The sequence below is a fragment of the Perca fluviatilis genome, chromosome 10 (assembly GCF_010015445.1).
Source record: "Perca fluviatilis chromosome 10, GENO_Pfluv_1.0, whole genome shotgun sequence".
In the NCBI taxonomy this organism is placed as follows: domain Eukaryota; kingdom Metazoa; phylum Chordata; class Actinopteri; order Perciformes; family Percidae; genus Perca; species Perca fluviatilis.
This window is the reverse complement of record NC_053121.1, coordinates 11,366,338-11,384,885: the sequence shown is the minus strand read 5'-3', so window position 1 is coordinate 11,384,885 and position 18,548 is coordinate 11,366,338.

Below are 18,548 nucleotides of genomic sequence, written 5' to 3'. Positions count from 1 at the left end.
ACTATGGGTAGGCTGAGGTGAAGAGATGGGTCTTGAGGCGGGACTGGAAGATGGTGAGGGACTCAGAGGTGCGGATCTCTTGGGGGAGGGAGTTCCAGAGCCTGGGAGCTGCTCTGGAGAAGGCTCTGTCCCCAAAACAGCGCAGGTTGGACTTTTGGATGGAGAGGAGACCGGCTGAGGTGGATCTGAGGGACCGTGAGGGTTGGTAAGGGGAGAGGAGGTCAGTGAGGTATGAGGGGGCCAGATGGTGGAGGGCTTTATAGGTGAGGACCAGGATTTTGTAGGTGATCCGGTGGGAAATGGGAAGCCAGTGGAGTTGTTTTAGGACTGGAGTGATGTGGTGCCAGGATTTGGAGCAGGTAATGAGGCGGGCGGCTGAGTTCTGGACCAGTTGGAGTCGGTTGATGTTGGTAGAGCTGATGCCGAGGAGAAGTGAGTTGCAGTAGTCCAGTCGGGAGGAGATGAAGGCGTGAATGAGTCTTTCAGCAGCGGGGGTGTGAGAGAGGGTCTGATTTTGGCGCATGTTGGCGAAGGTGAAAGAAGGAGGTTTTTAATGACTTGACGGATGTGAGGCTCAAGGGAGAGGGTGGAATCAAAGATAACGCGGTTGCGGGGCCTGGGGAGATGGGGGAGACAATGGTGCCGGATGGTGAGAGTGGGGTTATTGGTTTTGCTGAGTGTGGATTTGGAGCCGATCAGAAGGAATTCTGTTTTGTCGCTGTTGAGTTTGAGGAAGTTGTGTTGCATCCAGGTTTTAATAGCTGACAGACAGGAGTTGATGTGGGAGAGGGGAGGATTGTGGGGGGATTTGGTGCTGAGGTAGATCTGGGTGTCGTCAGCATAGCAGTGGAAGTCCAGGTTGAAGTGGCGGAGTATCTGACCAAGAGGGAGGATGTAGATGATGAAGAGGAGGGGGCCAAGTACGGAGCCTTGGGGAACACCTTGAGTGACTGTGGCTGTGGCAGAGGTGTGGTTGTGGAGAGAGATGAAATGGGATCTGTTGGAAAGGTAGGAGTGGAGCCAGCTGAGTGCAGTACCGTCGATACCGAGGTCTTTGAGTCTGGTGAGCAGGATGTTATGGCTCACAGTATCGAAAGGGCTGCACCGCAGGTCGAGGAGGGTGAGGATGTTGAGGGAACCGGTGTCAGCAAAGGTGAGGAGGTCGTTGAGGACTTTGAGGAGAGCGGTTTCTGTGCTGTGTAGGGGCGAAAACCAGATTGGAGAGGTTCGGAATAGGTTATTGGCAAGAAGATGGGTTTGTAGTTGTGGAGGCGACTATGCGTCCAGGGTTTTAGACAGAAAGGGGAGGTTGGATATTGGGCGGTAGTTGTTGAGAGAGGAGGGATCCAGACCAGGTTTTTTAAGGATTGGGGTGACAGCGGCAGTTTTGAAAGCAGAGGGGACAGTTCCAAGGGACAGTGAGGAGTTGAAGAGGTTAGTGAGGTAGGGGCATAGGACCGGGAGGCAGGACTTCAGAAGTGGAGTAGGGAGGGGGTCAAGGGAGCAGGTAGTGGGTTTGGAAGAGCTGATGAGTTTGGAGATTTCAGGAGGAGTGACTGGGTTAAACTGGGAGAGGAGGAAGTGTGGAGGGAGGGGCCGGGAGGTCTGGAGGGATGGAGAGAGGAGGGTCCAAGGTAGGTGCTGGAGTAGATCCTGGAAGGTCAGATACAGGGGATAGGGATTTGTAAATGAGATTGATTTTGTCAGTGAAAAAGTGGAGGAATGAGTTGCAGAGATCCGGGGGTAGAGTGAAGGAGGCTGTTGGTCCGAGGCTTGATGAGGTTGTTCAATGTGGAGAAAAGGGTTCTGGGGTTTTGGCAGGGGTCGGTGAGGATGGTGGAGAGGTAGGCAGATTTGGCAGCAATGGGGGCATCTTTGTAGGCGATGAGATGGGATTTATAGGCTTCATGATGGACTGTGAGGGATGATTTCTTTGTCAGACGTTCAAGTTGGCGGCCAGTTTGTTTCATTTCTGAGTGCAGGTGTGTACCAGGGTGAAGAGGTGTTAAAAGTGACGAGTTTTGTTTTGAGGGGGCCAGGATGTTGAGGGAGGTAGACAAGGTGGAGTTGAGGTGGTCTGTGAGGTGACCGGGTGAGGTGAGGGTTGAGTCCAGGTGGAGAGTGGTGGAGAGCAGGTCAGAGAGATGGTGGGGATTGATAGATTTGAGGTTGCGGAAGGTGATTTCTCTGAGGAGGCGTGGCGGGTTGGAGAAGGGATGGTGAACCGTATCAGTTTGTGATCAGAGAGGGAAAGAGGCATGGATGGAGGTCGAGCACTGGTTGGTTGGTGGAGCAGACCAGGTCGAGGATGTGACCTTTTTCATGGGTGGGGAATGTGACATGTTGGGTGAGAGAGAAGTTATCCAGTAAAATTTTGAATTCTGATGAGAGCTTGCATGTGGGGGAGTCCATGTGGATGTTTAAGTCACCGAGTAGCAGCAGACGTGGAGAGATGAGGGCTAGTGTGAGGAGTTCAGTAAAATCAGAGAGGAAGGAGGGATTTGGTTTAGGTGGCCCGTAATAGGGTATGACTGTCATGGAGGAAAGAGTTTTGAAGGCGAGATATTCAAACGATGATACTGAGGGGAGGGTGAGTTCTGTGATCCGGAAGTTCTGATTGAAAATGACGGCGGGGGCCACCTCCACGGTGGGAGGGGCGGGGTTTGCAGATGTAGTTGTAGCCAGGGGGGGATGCTTGGTTGAGGGAGAAGAAGTCGTTGGGTTGTTGCCAGGTTTCGGTGAGCAGAAGGAAGTCAAGAGTGTTGTCGAGGATTAGTTCATGGAGGACAGGGGCTTTATTGTTGAGCGATCGGGTGTTGAGGAGGGCAAAGTTGGCATGGTGAGAGGGTGGTGGGATGGGGGCAGGCTGGAGAGATCTGAGGTTGTCCCGTTGGCAGTGCGTGTGGTCGTTGGGGTGTGGGGGTATTGCAGTTGAGGGGGACAGTGAGCCGTTAAGCAAATGATTGGGGAGTATGATTGAGTGTATGTGAAGTGGGGAAAGCACTGTAGTCCGGTCCGGGTTTTCTGTGTAGCCTGATGATGCGTTCAGCCCTATGTGAACCAGTGGGTGAAGCATTCAGATGACGTGGGACAGGTGCAACAGAGCGTGCAGGTGACCAGATGGATGGAATGGATTGTCCGTGGTGGAAGAAAACAAACTTGCGGGCGAGAGCTTCTGTGGATGTAACGGCGCGGAACGTAGAAGTCCGAGCTGTTTGATGACTGGGATGCAGGATGGAATGGAGTAGTTGACGAATTGGACCAGTTGCAGAGTTGAATATTTGATCATGATGCCGAGCGGAGGGACGGAGAGCTCCGTGATAGTGGTTAGCCGTGGGCTAGGAGCACAGAGGTGGAGGTGGAGATGGATGAATGAGGTGATTGCCAAAATGATCCACAGCATGACCGGAAGGAGAGGAATGTCTAGTCTTGGTCGCGCTCGCATCTGGTGGAGGTTGCCTTGCGAGGAGGAGGTCAGCAATCGTGCTAGCCGCGAAGCAGGGATTTGCCGCCACGCGTTTGGTGAACGGGGGCAGCTAGCTAGCGGCTAACCGACGAGGCAAGAGTCCGGTCAAGGAGCCCCAGGCGGCTTCGGGAACCAGCAGAGAGACTGTCCAGAGGTACAGAGGCTGTCCAGAGGTAGGGGGTACAGCGAACACAAACACAAGAGAATAGCAGACGAATAGCAGATGAATAGCAGACGGAGAAGCGGCGAATAACCAGCGCCAGCGTCCTCTCACGTCGGTTGGAGATGGATTTTCGTAAAAAATAGATCGTACAATGCAGAAATGCATTTCTTTCGGTCGGGATCTATTGCCAGGAGGGAATTAGTCAGGGTTTCGGGGGGGCGGTTTTGAAAGTGGGGGAATGTCTTCTTGACAAAGTCCCTAATCTGGAAAAAGCGAAAGAGGTGTGACTTAGGTAAATCATGAAGGGAGGAAAGCTCTGTGAAGGATGCAAATACACCATCCTTGTATAGGTCTTTGACACTGACGATACCATTACTGTGCCAGGCTCTGAATGCCAGGTCTGAACTTGAATGTGTAAAGACATGGTTTTTAAGCAGTGGGGTCAAGATGGAAGGGCCCTCTAAACCAAAGTCTTTCCTAACCTAACTCCAGATCTTGAGCGAGAGGGATACAATCAGGCATGTGCCCACCGATGTTGAAGGCAGATGGTCTTGAGAGCAGAGGACCGACCGCAGTGAAAGATGTGAACTCGCCCTTTCCAAATATACCCAGACAGGTAGTGAGGTGCAGTCATCGCTCATCCAGTATAGGAGTTTCTGCAAATTAGCTGCCCAGTAGTATCGTCTGAAGTCAGGGAGTGCCAGCACCCCCTCAGCCCTCAGAGACTCTAGTTTCGCCTTTCAGATCCTAGCAGGTTTGCTGCCCCATAGAAATTTAGATATCACCCTGTCCAGCTTGTCGAAAAAAGATTTAACAATAAGTAACGGGATGTGCTGGAAAAGATAAAGAAATTTGGGGAGGACCACCATCTTAATCAAATTTATCCGGCCCACGAGGGAGAGTGGTAAGACCGACCAGCGGTCAAAATCGCTTTCAGTTTTTTCAACCAGAGGTAAGAAGTTCTTGCGGAACATGTCTGATACAGCCTTTATAATAAAAAACCCCATCGAAATCCATCCTCCGCCCACTTAAATGACTGTAATGAAGGTCCTCTTCATCACTAATATTTTGCAGCATTAGTACATTGTAGCTCATTATGTTACGGGTAAATAAACTGAGGCACCACAGTTTTGAATGTTTATTGGAAAATATCAACAATCTGTTTTGTGAAGGTTGCAGCTGGTGTTGATTGGAGGCCAGCCCTGTCAAGAGAAACACATGTACTCAGTTTGCTAGTTTGGTTACCTACACATGTGCAGTATAGTATAGTCATTGCCTGATTAATTGAATGCAGGTTAACAGTTGCTGTTTGTACAATAGTAAAGTTTGTGTTCAAGTAACTCACCTCTGTTGTGTCTCCTCTCCAGAGTGTTCAGGCTAAAATAGTCCCCAGCGTATCGAGACCCATTTTAAAGGTTCCGGGAGATACCATGTTTCATGTAGCGAAGGGGTGTTGGAGTACTTTAACCCTTGTGTTGTCCTTCGGGTCACTGGGACCCGAAGGACAACACAAGGGTTAATTGACTGTACTTGCTAAACTGACTATGTTTGATTGTATTAGGTAACATTATGCAAGTAAATTGAGATAACAGTAGAGAAGGAGAAATGTATTTGATGTGGTGGTTGTATTTTGTATAATTGTTCAAATTAAGTACATTTCAGACTTAACTTGTACTATCGTAGGGTCGAAATAAGGTCAGTGGTAGGCTATAAAAGGCTGCCAGTTTCCATCTAGCGCTGCTGCTGTCTGGGCCACATGCTGCCTGTGATGTTCAGTTTGCTGGTTGCAATCATGGCGTCCATGTTTGTGTTAATTGTTGGTGAAATAAACACCTGTTGATCTGCACCGTACCTCTGCCTCAAGCCTCCTGCTGTAATTATCCAACCGCTATGTGGCCATTCTAACAATGACGATAAGGAGCATGGGAGCTGCATAGCCAGAGAATTTATCGGTAGGAGCTCGCTTTTCTGATAGTTGAGTTTGTAGCTGGAATGTGCACCGAACTGTTCCAAAATGTTTAAAATCACAGGCGAGGCGGCTGGGTTAGAGATGTAAAGGAGCAAGTCATCCGCATACAATGAAACTTTATGAGTTATGCCAGACCGTGTGATGCCTTTGAAACCTTCCTCCGAGCGAAGCCAAACGGCCAGAGGTTCTATCACGATAGCGAACCGGAGTTGTGACGGGGCAGCCCTGTTTGGTGCCTCTCTGGAGTGAGAAAAGGGGAGACAACGTCATTAGTTTGGACTGAGGCCATCTGGGATGAGTATAATAATCTAACCCAAAGGATAAAATTGTCGCCCAGGCCAAACCTGTCCATTGCCTCGTATAGGTACCCCCACTCGACCCTGTCGAAGGCCTATTTGGTGTTGAGGGACACCAAGATTTCCGGGGTATCATTACTCGACGAGTGAATGATGTTAAGTAGGCATCTAGTGTTGTGGGAAGACTGTCGGACAGGCATGGACCCTGTCTGATCCAGTGAGATAATGGAGGGCATCACCCGTTGAAGACGGTGTAAAAGAACCTTTGAGAGAATTTTGAGGTCCACATTAAGGAGTGAGATTGATCTATAGTTGCCGCAAAGCAGGGGATCTTTCCCCTTCTTCAGAATTAGGGAGATGGTGGCCTTCGACAGTGTGTCCAGCAGACGACGACGACGAAATACCTCGTTGTACACATCTCTCAGGAGAAGCCATCCTGCCCTGGGGATTTACGTTTGGCAAAAGCATGCAGAGTTTTGGCTGATTTAGTCTAGGAGTACAGCTTGTTCGATGATCTGTCCAGTTCTGGACCAGATTAAAATCTCCACCCACAATGATATGATGATTTTCAATGTTTAGGAGCGATGTGAAAAATCCTCGATAACTAATTGTACCTTGAGTGTCCATTTCACAGCGGTGTGCCATCTACACATCCACATGGGTTTCCAGTGTCCCCAACTCCCAAATCAACAGATCAGTCAAATATTAGAACAATAGAGGTACAAACAGGTCATCAGTTTAGCAGCATTATGTGCATAAGGTACAGTACTCAAGGTCTCCACCTCGTAAAAGAAATGAGAATACAGATTCACAAAAAAGGATTATTGCGTTGCAGCTGCAGCTTTGAACAGGAGAAGCATAGTTAAACTCCAGTCAAATGGAAAAATAGCTGAAATATGTTGCTACATCACAGTCCCGACTATGTGAGGTCCTCGGCACCCCCGTCCGGGCCAGGCAGAGAGTCAATTTAAATGTGCCAGCTGAACGCTAGCTATGCCAACTAAGGCTAGTAGAGTCTTTAAAGTACAGAACATGAATACACAAACAGCCATAAGAAAAGCTTGAGGTAACATTAGCAAAGAGAAGCTTTTTAGCAGCTTGTAGCTATGAGTCTGCACTAGCAGGCTGGTGCTAACAGTGGCCCGCTGCCGAGAGCCATCAAGCTACATTAGCCCCTCATGAGGGCGTGGGGCTAGCAAAACCCAGCTATTGGGGCAGCTTAGCCGTTACGTCGCCTGGGGAGTTCAATCCTCCGTGGGTCCCGACCTGCGTCGGTACTGAGAAGAGATTAAATCCTGAACAGCCTTAGGGGAAGTAAGCCGGTGTCTCAGTCAGTCTCCGGTCCTAATGAACAGGTTGGCCGGGTAGTGCAGAGCGGGCCTGAGGCCTAGGTTGTAGAGCTCTTTCATCATATCTCGGTATGCGGAGCGTTGCTCAACTACTTCGGGGGAGTAATGCTCGAAGATGTGGATTGGGGAACCCTTGTATTGCAGCTTGCCCCGCGCACAACCAACTCCTGGGTCTGAAATCTGTGGAACCACATCACAACAGCCCGCTGAGCTAACGTGCGATGGGCTCATTCTATCTCCGGGGATGAATCCAGTGTATGTTCGCCAAGAACCTCAACTAAAAGTTAAGAAAAGGCTGAACACCTTCAATGTTCTCGGGGATGCCGACTATTCTTATGTTGTTACGTCGGCTTCTATTTTCCAGATCGATGAGTTTAGCTTGTAGCCTAGGTTTCACCTCAGACATCTAAGCTAGCTTATCCTCCACGGTTTTCATGTCCTGGCTTGTGGTGTTGGCGAATGTCTCCAATGACGAAAGACACTGTTGGTGGTCCAGTATAGTAGTCTGGATGTTATCAAGCGTCGCCTCGAGTTTGGAAAACGCTGTGTTAAATTCAGCCAACAGCGAGTCCTTGGATCGGCTAATATAGCCGTTAGCGTGGTTACGACGAATCACCTCTCTTCTGGTCATCTTTCTTCGACTTGCTGGACATCCTCTTGTCGTGGCGAAGTGCTGCCGAATATAGTTAAATATAAGTGGCAAGTTGCAGCGCTTTGGCTGGACTGTAAAGACGGTTAAAGATGAAGAGGGTGGGAGCGAGGGAAGAACGCGTCCACTCCATCGCACCGCTACACCAGAAGTCCCACTAAAATGTTTTTAAGCTCACCATGTCCAGTATTCAGAATTCAAAACATTTATTCACAAATATGTTCTATTTTTTGCCAAGCGGAGCCAGCCAGTCCTGTGCACGTATGCAAATAGCCATGCTAAACACACTTTGGGTTCACATCCAAAAAGGTGGCACTCAGAGATGAAGAGGCAACGAAAGAAAATGCTGGTGCAGCTAGCACAGTGGGCCCACTCACTACCAGAACAGAGGATCCTCTCCTACCCAGTGACTCCCCAGAAGAACAATGTTTAGTTGAGGCAGAGTGCTCCAAAGACGCAGCAGGTGCTGAGGTAATGTTAGCTGCTGCTAGCACAAGTGACTTGCCGGCTGGTTGAACAACGAAGCAGGTTGGCGAATGGAAAGACCGCAACCCTTGGCTTGACATTAAGGCAGGATATTGGGCTGTTTAGTGTGTAGAAAAGCAAAAACGTTGCTACTCTCACAAAAGGGACCGGGTTTACACCTCGCAGAAGAATGGATCAACGGTGATGTTACTAGCTCTGAAGCAAAGAGGCTACGAAAGAAGATATACAAACACAGGGACCGCCAGGCCCACACAAGGTCAGTGGAAATAGACCAGATGAAAGAGAAAGACAACGTAACTAACTTAAGGTAAGAGGCCATTTTTTTCAATCTTTGCAGTGACTGAATTGTGATGATAGAACTGATTGTTGTGCATAAGATGAGTATGTGCGACTGTGCGTGTGTCCTTTCCGGCTTCAGCATACTGCATGGTTATGTAGACCTTGTGGTTGGTGTTGGTCTTAGTGAAGCAGCCTAGCCTTGGAGTTGGAGGAGTTGGAGAAGTTGGAGTGATTGTGTGTGTGTGTGTGTGTGTGTGTGTGTGTGTGTGTGTGTGAGTGTGAGTGTGAGTGAGTGAGAGAGAGAGAGAGAGAGAGAGAGAGAGCACCCGGTGGTGATGTTTGACTTGTTGTAGGCTGTCAGCATCCGCCGTGGTGCTTTTTTCAATTTGAGAGATGGCCTGTTTGCATGGTTAGGCGAATGTGCTTTGTGTATGTGTTCAATAATGTAGGCTTTCTGTCTGATCGTATTTGCTGTAGATGGATGGTTAAATAATGTCACACGATCGGTCATACTGCAGGCTCTCATTTGCAAGTGCACAGATTGCGTGCCAGTCTCCGATATACTTGGCATTTATTTAGTTGATTGCTCTTGTAAGTGCGCCATGTCTGACAATTATTGTCATGTCTGCGTTGTAATGCACAACTTTGCCTCTACTTGTTATAAAACAACGTGCATCCAAACAACTTTAGCCAATGCAACCTCCTATGTCACTGTTACTTTACGAATACTATAGCATATCGGATAATCAAAAATTGTTAAGTGTGTGCGTGTGTGTGTTGTTATGTAGGCTATAGATTGATTGTCTTGGCTTTCATCCATGAAATATTGTAATGTTATAGGCCTACTGCATATTGAGAAAATTTAGATTGGTATTGTGCAACAATCGGAAGATGGGGACCCCCCCCCTGAATATTGACGGGTATTTCGCACACTATTTTTTTAACATCGAAGGCAGGGGACTACAGATGAAAAATAGCCTTTTGGCTAATTCTGGCTTTTTTAACCCATGGAAAATCATGTGTTTTATTTATTTGCGCTGTCCCCTTTTATAAATAAACTAAACTCAAACTCAAACTGGTCGTGACGTATAAAGCACGACAACAACAAAAACCATATGTTGTGACGTGTCATACAACCATTGGCTACGTGCCTAGCATGTGTGGAATCGATTACGAGCTACGCCGAAACGGAGAAGACGAACGGAGCGACGCAAAACAAACCATAGGAGCTGAAATTAAAGTAAAGTAAGTTAGGACAAACAAAAAACAAACATGTGGCTAGCGGAGAATCCGATTAGCTGGTAACTTTAAAAATCTACTAGCCATGTTGACTGGTGATCAAAAAAGTTATTTTAAAGCCCTGTGAATATCAGAAGCAACAAGGAGCAAATATTCTGATAGTTTAGTTTATTTGAGCGGATAATAGTAGACAGCAGCGACAACATTTGAGAACAGACACGGACCAAAGACTGTTCAGAAAATAATTTTAGAAATGATGTGTGTAAGTGAGAAAGGGAGTCATGATCCTATACACAAATTAAGCATATATCCTCACTATTACAACTACACACCTTTGATCTACACTCTTAACTTTTTTCTCTCCCCTTCATTCTGCCTCTGTTCCTCATCACAGTCTCTGAACCTGCTGTTCAACTACATTGTCATTTCTCTTTACAGTCGCTGTCACTTTCATCTGATCTCTGCCGTTTGAGTTTTCTCCCTACCTCCTGAGGCAGATTATAAATTCACAGAGCAGCACTGAACTTCAGAGAGGGAGAGGTGAAGCTTTTTTCTCTCTTTTCCTCAAGACCGCAGAGGGTTGGGGTGGGAGAGGGGGGTTGTTCTTGTTCAAGTGTTTGTCTGTTATGTTTTTGTTAAATATATATATATATATACATATATATAAAAAGATCTTAAAACAAAGAGAGGGAGAGGTGAAGTTTTAATTTTTACTCTCCTACTCCCTTCACATTCTCCTTTGGCTTTTTCTGTCTTTATTCCTTCTCTTCCTTTCTCTGTATTTTGTTTCATTTGTGTCTTCGTGGGAGGCACTGGCTGGTGAAACATCGCTGTTTAAACAAATAAGATCCATCACCAGTTAGTTCAGCTAGAAAAAGTATGACAACGTTCTCCATCTGCTGAATGAAACCTTTCATATCCGAAATTACTTAACAAGCCAGGATAAGTGGAAGTACAACAGACCTTTGACAGAAATTTTGACTTCGCATTTGATGAATTGGAGTCATTTTGAGGAACCTGGGATTTGATTTAGGGATGTTTCTTTCTGAAGGAGATGAGCAATTGATGGATGAATGGATCCTAAAACAAAGGGCTTTCAAGCGGGGGAGCGGGGTTCGTGTCCTGGGAGTACAACTTAAGGGGACTGGTGTTTTAACCCAAACAGCAATATTTTTTCTAATCTTAACTAGTCGTTTTGGTGCCTAAACCTATCTGTTGTTGCCGGAGGACAGTCACCTTCTATCGGCTAAACTCAACTGTAACCCTCATGATGCCCTTTACTCGGCTCACAGTCTCCTTTTGTCAGTTAAACTCAACTGCAACTGCTGTTGTCTGATTGTCTGCAATCTCTAGATAATAATAAGGTTATGGTGTGGCACTTCGCACTTAACATAACACATGAGCCGCAGCACGGAGACCTCGAACAGAGTCATCATTGCAATCAGGAACAAACCAGCACACCATCATTATGGGATTGATCCAGATTGAAAACAAGAATTGATTTAAGCTGCAGAATGTATTCAACAGGTTCTACAAGATTCACCCTCAATATTCGGCCTTCCATTAGTGGGGTGGGAACACAATTTATATCTCGGTAAATGAATGCTTCTCACTGCAGTGCTCCATGGAATTTATATCTTCTCTGTTCTATAGTGAAAACAATTGTTTCAATTAACAAATAATTAATAGAGTAAAGCACACTCTTTGTACTGCAGATTCAAACGAAAAGCTTTGAAACTTAAAAAAGTGAATATTCAGTCCCTCCAGAAAAACATGATTATGCGATCGCATAATTCAATGCATAATCAGCCAAAGTCTGCATATTTATGTGGGGGCCGCATTTTTTCAAATACGCCGCACATAAATTTCCGATTTCCGCGCAAAATATGCGGGGCTTGCATGATTTCATAATCCCTGCATTTTTGTTGCAAAAAAGTCACATATATCTTAGCAGAAAGTTGAAAAATGTTGTGTTTACTTAAGACAAGAGCAGCCATTTTCCTCTGTTGCCATGGGAACATTATGAAGTGACGTGATTACGTGATGTGAACATCATCAAAAGCAGGGTGTTGGTTGATCACTTTTTTTGTCTTTTTCATCAAACCGCAGTTTTTGCAAGTTCCCGCAATTTCATCGCATAAAATTGCATAAATATCGCATTTTTTAAGAAAACGTGCCGCATAATCAAGGATTTTTGCCCGCAACAATCACAAAAAACTCAGCTTTTTTCTGGAAGGACTGAATATTATAGACTTCTGGAATTAACAAGGGAACGTGCTCCTCTATATATATATATTTTTTTAATGAAAGCCCTCATGCGAGTTTGGATCTTACACCTGTTATTGAGAGGCCTTTGCACACCAAGGGCCAGATTTACTAACGCTTTTGTGTATTTGTTTCGCAATATGCGCGTAAAAAAATGGCAAAGGTATGTACAAACATGCCGCACTGAGGTAAAAGCGCAGACTACCTATCACGGGAACTGAAAATGGCAAATTGCGCTGTTCCGTGTCATGCATATGCATTCACGGGAGGGTCAAGGGGAAAGTGGGAGTTTCCCATGGAGAGATTGGAGGGGAAGCGTAAAGTGCGCCTATTTATGTATTTGTATGTACAAAAACTGCCCTTGAAAGCACGCCTCTATTCTTTGCCTCTTAAAAGCAGGTGTAAACCAGGAAGCGGGTTTTGCATATGCCTCCTGGTGAAATGGCAGCAGTAATCCGAGCAAGACGAAGACATAGGCCAAGGAGACGAGCTGAAAAGATTTTTGCCACAAGGATCACACTTTTTCAGTTGAGCGAACACGAAATCATTAAGCGTTACAGATTAAGCAGCCATGCAATATTACAGTTACTGGAAGAAATCAAAGATGACATTGAATCTCCGACTCAGCGTTCACGTTCCATTCCAGCAGTTCGCTACATTACAAATATTGGCATCAGGATAATTTCAAACAGTCATAGCATCAGCAGTGGGCCTATCGCAGTCTGCAATCAGCCGTATCATAGCACAAGTACTTAACGCTTTGCTAAAGCGCAATTTACGGTATAGTGGGCGGAGAAAGGCGCTGATTACCCGATGAACTGCAGGTTTGGTAAATACGACGTAAACTGAAGTATCACAGCGTGCACTTTCTGCAGGTTGGACATGGCGCTGATAACGCTACATTCACAAATGTACATACATCTGGCCCTAAGTCCGTAATTATTTGCTTAAGGTTTAAAGGGATGGTTCGGAGTAATTTCGCCCTACGGTCCTTTGCGGTGAGACGGCAGTAAGACGAGTGCTTAGGGACCGTGTACAAACTACAACACCGAAAAGAGATACAACAAAAATATTTATTACTTTAACTTATTTTTTAAAAGTAAGTGCTCCAGTACAACTAACATGAGACAAGTTATAATTGAGGTAAGTTTGGAGACACTACTTTATTTAATCATTAAATTAATAAATATCTTTGTTTCTGTTGTTTTTTGTTCTTGTAGTTTGTACACGGTCCCTAAGCACTCGTCTTACTGCCGTCTCACCGCCGGCTGCTCGTAGAGACCAAAGCCATCAGGCAATTGCTAATTAAATAAACTCCTAGTGTACTTACATACTTCCCAATGCCTTGTTTTATGAGGAGAGAACCTATTTGTACTACTGTAGAAGTTTGGTACCATTCTGGGCATTATTAGTAGGGTAATTTATGAGATACACCTTTGGATCCATTAGCGCCAGCACTAAGCCATTTAGTTGATAGCGCTAACTCACCCAATGTTAGACCAAGGGAAAAAAGCTTCTGGGGGGGTGTTTGGCTCGAGGTCATGGTGCAAGGACCCTAGGGTGAAATTACTCCGAACCATCCCTTTAACACTAGAAAGGCCAACGGGTTACAGTGGAGCCATGGTGCATCTTTGGGCCTTATAAGTAATTATTTTAATGAAATAATAAGAAGTTTAGAGGGGAAATCACACTTGAGTGGAACTGCTAAATACTCTACACATCTGTAACATGACAAGAGGCCCCTACCAGACTTTGTGTAAGCGGTCACAAACTAGTGATGGCCAGATGAAGCCTCATGAAGCTTCGTAAACCATTTCATGTATTTTCTTAGTCCACTAGATGGTGCTCTTGGTTTAAAGAAAGAGGTGCCTTCAAGTGGGCTCAAAAAATAAAGAAAATGGTTCACAAAGCTTCATGAGGCTTTATTTGGCCATCACTATCACAAACCAAAAAGGTTGGAAACCACTGGCTTAATCTTTCAAAATGCATAAGTTTTAAGGTTATTCTATTTTGTATTTAAAATCTTAATCTACAAAGTATCTAGTGACTATATGTGTTAAATGTAGTGTAGTAAAAATTACAATATTTCCCTCTGAACCGAATTGGAGTAGAAGTATAAAGTAGCAGAAATACTCAAGTTGAGTACCTCAGAATTGTATTTAAAGTAGGGCTGGGCAATATATCGATATTATATCGATATCGTGATATGAGACTAGATATCGTCTTAGATTTTGGATATCGTAATATGACATAAGTGTTGTCTTTTCCTGGTTTTAAAGGCTGCATTACAGTAAAGTGATGTACTTTTCTGAACTTACCAGACTGTTCTAGCTGTTCTATTATTTGCCTTTCCCCCACTTAGACATTATATCTACATTATAGATTATTTATCTAAAATCTAAGTGTGAAGATATTTTGTTAAAGCACCAATTGTCAACCCTAGAATATCGCCGCAATATCAATATTGAGCCCTATTTTAAGTACAGTACTTTCCACAACTGATTAAAATGACAGAAAAATATGACTATTACCTTCCATTAGTTGTGTGTGAACATACAATATTAGTAGAGCTTTTGTCCCAATTCGATTGTTTTATGATACATGGGTGCTGATTCGATTTGTATTGCGATTTTCATTAATTGCGAGTTCTACAAGTATCGCGATCCGATAGTATCGAGTTTTGTGATTTCCTTTCCTTCTTTAACAAAAATAAGTTGAATAATACACTTTTAGAGACAAGATCATGAGACATTTCTAAAAACTAATCATTTTCTAAAAAGAATGCACATCACACGTCAGTCAGTCTGACATTTATTTCATTTGTAAAGAAGAAACATGTTTTTTCTGCATTTTCTGCTTTCGCTCTGTAGTATTCAGCAGTACCGTATGAAAAGAAAATGTTTAGATGAATCATTGGTAAAAAAAAATATTGATTCTAGGGAAAAGAATCGATTTTAAAAACCACAAAAGATCACGATACATACGATTTCAATTTTCCTTTTTATCCCTAATTATTAATATGACATTAAAGGAACACGCCGACTTATTGGGAATTTAGCTTATTCACCGTAACCCCCAGAGTAAGACAAGTCGATACATACCCTTCTCATCTCCGTGCGTGCTGTAACGCTGTCTGACGGCTCCAGCATTAGCTTAGCCCAGCACAGATCCTGCAGGTAACTGGTTCCAACTAGCCTACTGCTCCGAATTGTGACAAAAGTGACAAAATAACGGCAACATGTTCCTATTTACAAGTTGTGATTTGTAGAGTCACAGCGTGTACAAAAAACAACGTAACATGAGACACAGCCATCTTCTATCCGTAAACAAACCAGGAACTATATTCTCAGACAGGCTTGCTGCGAGCATATCACTCCACCCAAGTACTATATTCTTCCGCCTGAGAATATAGTTCCCGGTTTGTTTACGGTTAGAAGATGGCAGAGCCGTTATTTTGTCACTTATTCGGAGCAGTAGGATTACTGGAACCATTCACCTGCCTGTTCTGTTATGGGCTGATGCCGCTGGAGCCGTCAGACAGCGTTACAGCATGCACGGAGATGAGAAGGGTATGTATTGACTTGTCTTACTCTGCACCATGAATATCTCACATTACCCCACTTGCTCGAGAATTCAAATTCTATTCATACCTCCTGTTTTTCGAGTGTGTGTATGTGTGTGTCAGTAAGTGTTAGCGGTGACAGATGAGGGTGAAGTGTCTAGAGTTTTCATGTTGAAACCAATCACCGTACTGTCAGTCAACCTTACTGACCCTGCTTCAACTCTGCCCTTCCGCTGTTCATGGCTTCATTGTTGATCTCTTGTTTTCCTCTCTCTATCTTAAAGGCATCTCTTTTGTTTGACCTATCCCACATCCCTCTCTTTCTTTCTTTGTCTTGTTATGTCTCTCTTTGTACATCTCCCTTTGATAGTTTGTATGCCTTTTCTGTCTCTCTTTCCCTATATCACTTTATCTACCTCATACAAGCCACTTCACTTTTTCAGCTATTGACACGCATGTCTCAGGCACGGCTCGAGCCACGCCGAAAACGCATGTATGCTAGAAATAGGACCGACGCCTATTTTTCACGCAAGCGTGTTGGAAGCATCTCCATTCAAAATAGAATCGGTGTTTATATGTCATTTTGACACAAATACATTTAATAAATGACATTTTGAGTTTGAAAGTCTCTAGGTTTTCACATAAATGCAGACATAAATGTAATTTAACAAAATAATAAATAATTATCGATTTTCAAATATTGCACCTGTCAATACAGAACAAAATCTTCTGTAGCTTATTTTGCTGTGAATACTGACGATGTTGTCTTTGCTGTAATCAAATCAGTATATATTTATGTTTAACTTGAGGTATACTGCTGCTTGAGTGCAGTTTATGAATGGGAAACATACATGTGTACAGACAAGGCTAGCAGCAGCGCCGCGTCAGACTTGTTTCTGGTGTGCAAAGACAAAACCGACCCACGGGGGGGGGGGGGGGGGGGGTGTTTTTTTTTTTTTTTTTTTTTTTTTTTTAAATTTCTTTTTTTAGCTGCACTCTTTAAATGTCTGTCTCTGCATGTGCATGTGGCTAATGAATACTGTTTTCCTGCCTGTGTTTTTGTCCAATCATCTTTCTCTGTTGATGTCCCAATTGTTTTCTGATTAACTGAAATTTATGACATAATGTGTTGATAATATTCAGCATTTTTCTTTTACATTGAAACATGTTTCAAAGGTAATGTATATTTTGCTTAATGTTTGAAAAAGTGGGCAGCACGAAGCAGACTTTGTGTTTATTACAATGTCAAATATTCAGCAGGGCTCTAGTCATTAAGTGAGCTTTGCTTGGCTGTTAAGCACTCTGTACTGCCGAAAAAGACAACATAGCCAAAACAGTTAAAAAAAAACATTTCCTTGTAAAGGTTCTTTACTGTTTTGGCAAATATTGCCTTGCTACAAGGAAACCACATTGAGAAAGTCAGAAAATGCTTTGTGATCAACATAGTGCAGCAGAGAAGCTCTGATATTATACATTTTTTGCATTTTACAAGAAAAAGTATGACATTTCTAACATAGTAGGGGTGGGAATCAGCAGAGGACTCACAATACGATATCATCACGATACTTACGTCACGATACAATATTATTGCGATTTTTAAAGATACTGTAATATTCTGCGTTATATTGCAATTTATTACCAAATTTTTCCCAATTTCAAATTATGTCCCCAAAAGAAAACTTTGTCAACATCTGTTTTATCTAAAAAGATACATTTCTCTGTTTGTTCATCTCACTTCAATTTTATTGCTGCAAAATGGGATTGTGTCAAGTAGACAAACTGACCAACATATATATAATAAAAGATCGATGCTTGGCGTCTATGTATCGATACAGTATTGCCACGGAAAATATTGCGATACTATGCTGTATCGATTTTTTCCCCCACCCCTAATAGTTAGTGCATACCATAAGGTTTATTTTCAGATGTAGAGGGAAGTCAGATTTGACCTATGAATCCAAGATGGCTGCCAGTCCCTCAGGTCTAATGTTCAAAATTGTTTAATTTTGGAACCAAACATTGTAAAAAAATCTTTTCTAAAAATTTAATTGGGGTGCCCATTCATTTGGTGATACTTGTGAGATCACCAGAATTCAAGGAAATGCATTTATATTGAGCTAAAATTGCGTAAAAACTTCACTTCAAAATGTTGTGCTAATACATTGATTTTAGCTTGGACATTGGATTGAACCTATGCAATATAGTGAAACTTCACTTCAAGTTTAACACTATAGAGATAAAACAAAACAAGGGAATAGACTAATGGTTCTAACAGTTTTCACTATTTTTATACAAAAGGAAAACACCTAAGCTAACAGTAACAACAAAATAATAATACGGGTAGTAATAATAATAATAATAATAATAATAATAATAATAATAATGACCACAGCTCCAGCTCTAGCTACATTCCTGGTACATGTGCATGCATGTACCTTAAACACCATCCAGGCACAGAGTACAGATTGAAGGACAGTGTTTTTATTATATGATTCGTTAGCGGAGTAAGGTAGGCCATGTGTATATGATTGAAGTGTATTAACTGATGGTCAGAATCATTTGAAGCATCAGCAATTGAAGATCAAATAATGTCCCAGTTAACAAAGTTCAGTTCAATGAACTGTTCAAGGTCCTTGGGAATAGCTTTGTAAGATGCTGTCTGAAAAATCCCAATAGATCTTGGAAACCAGTCCTTCATTTTGAACTTTGGAATCTAAAATGAAGTGCAGGGGATGAGAGACAAGAGGAGAGTTTAATTATTTTGATGACCCAGGTATATTATATGCAATTTTTATATCAGCATAGGGACAGAGACTGTTTCCATC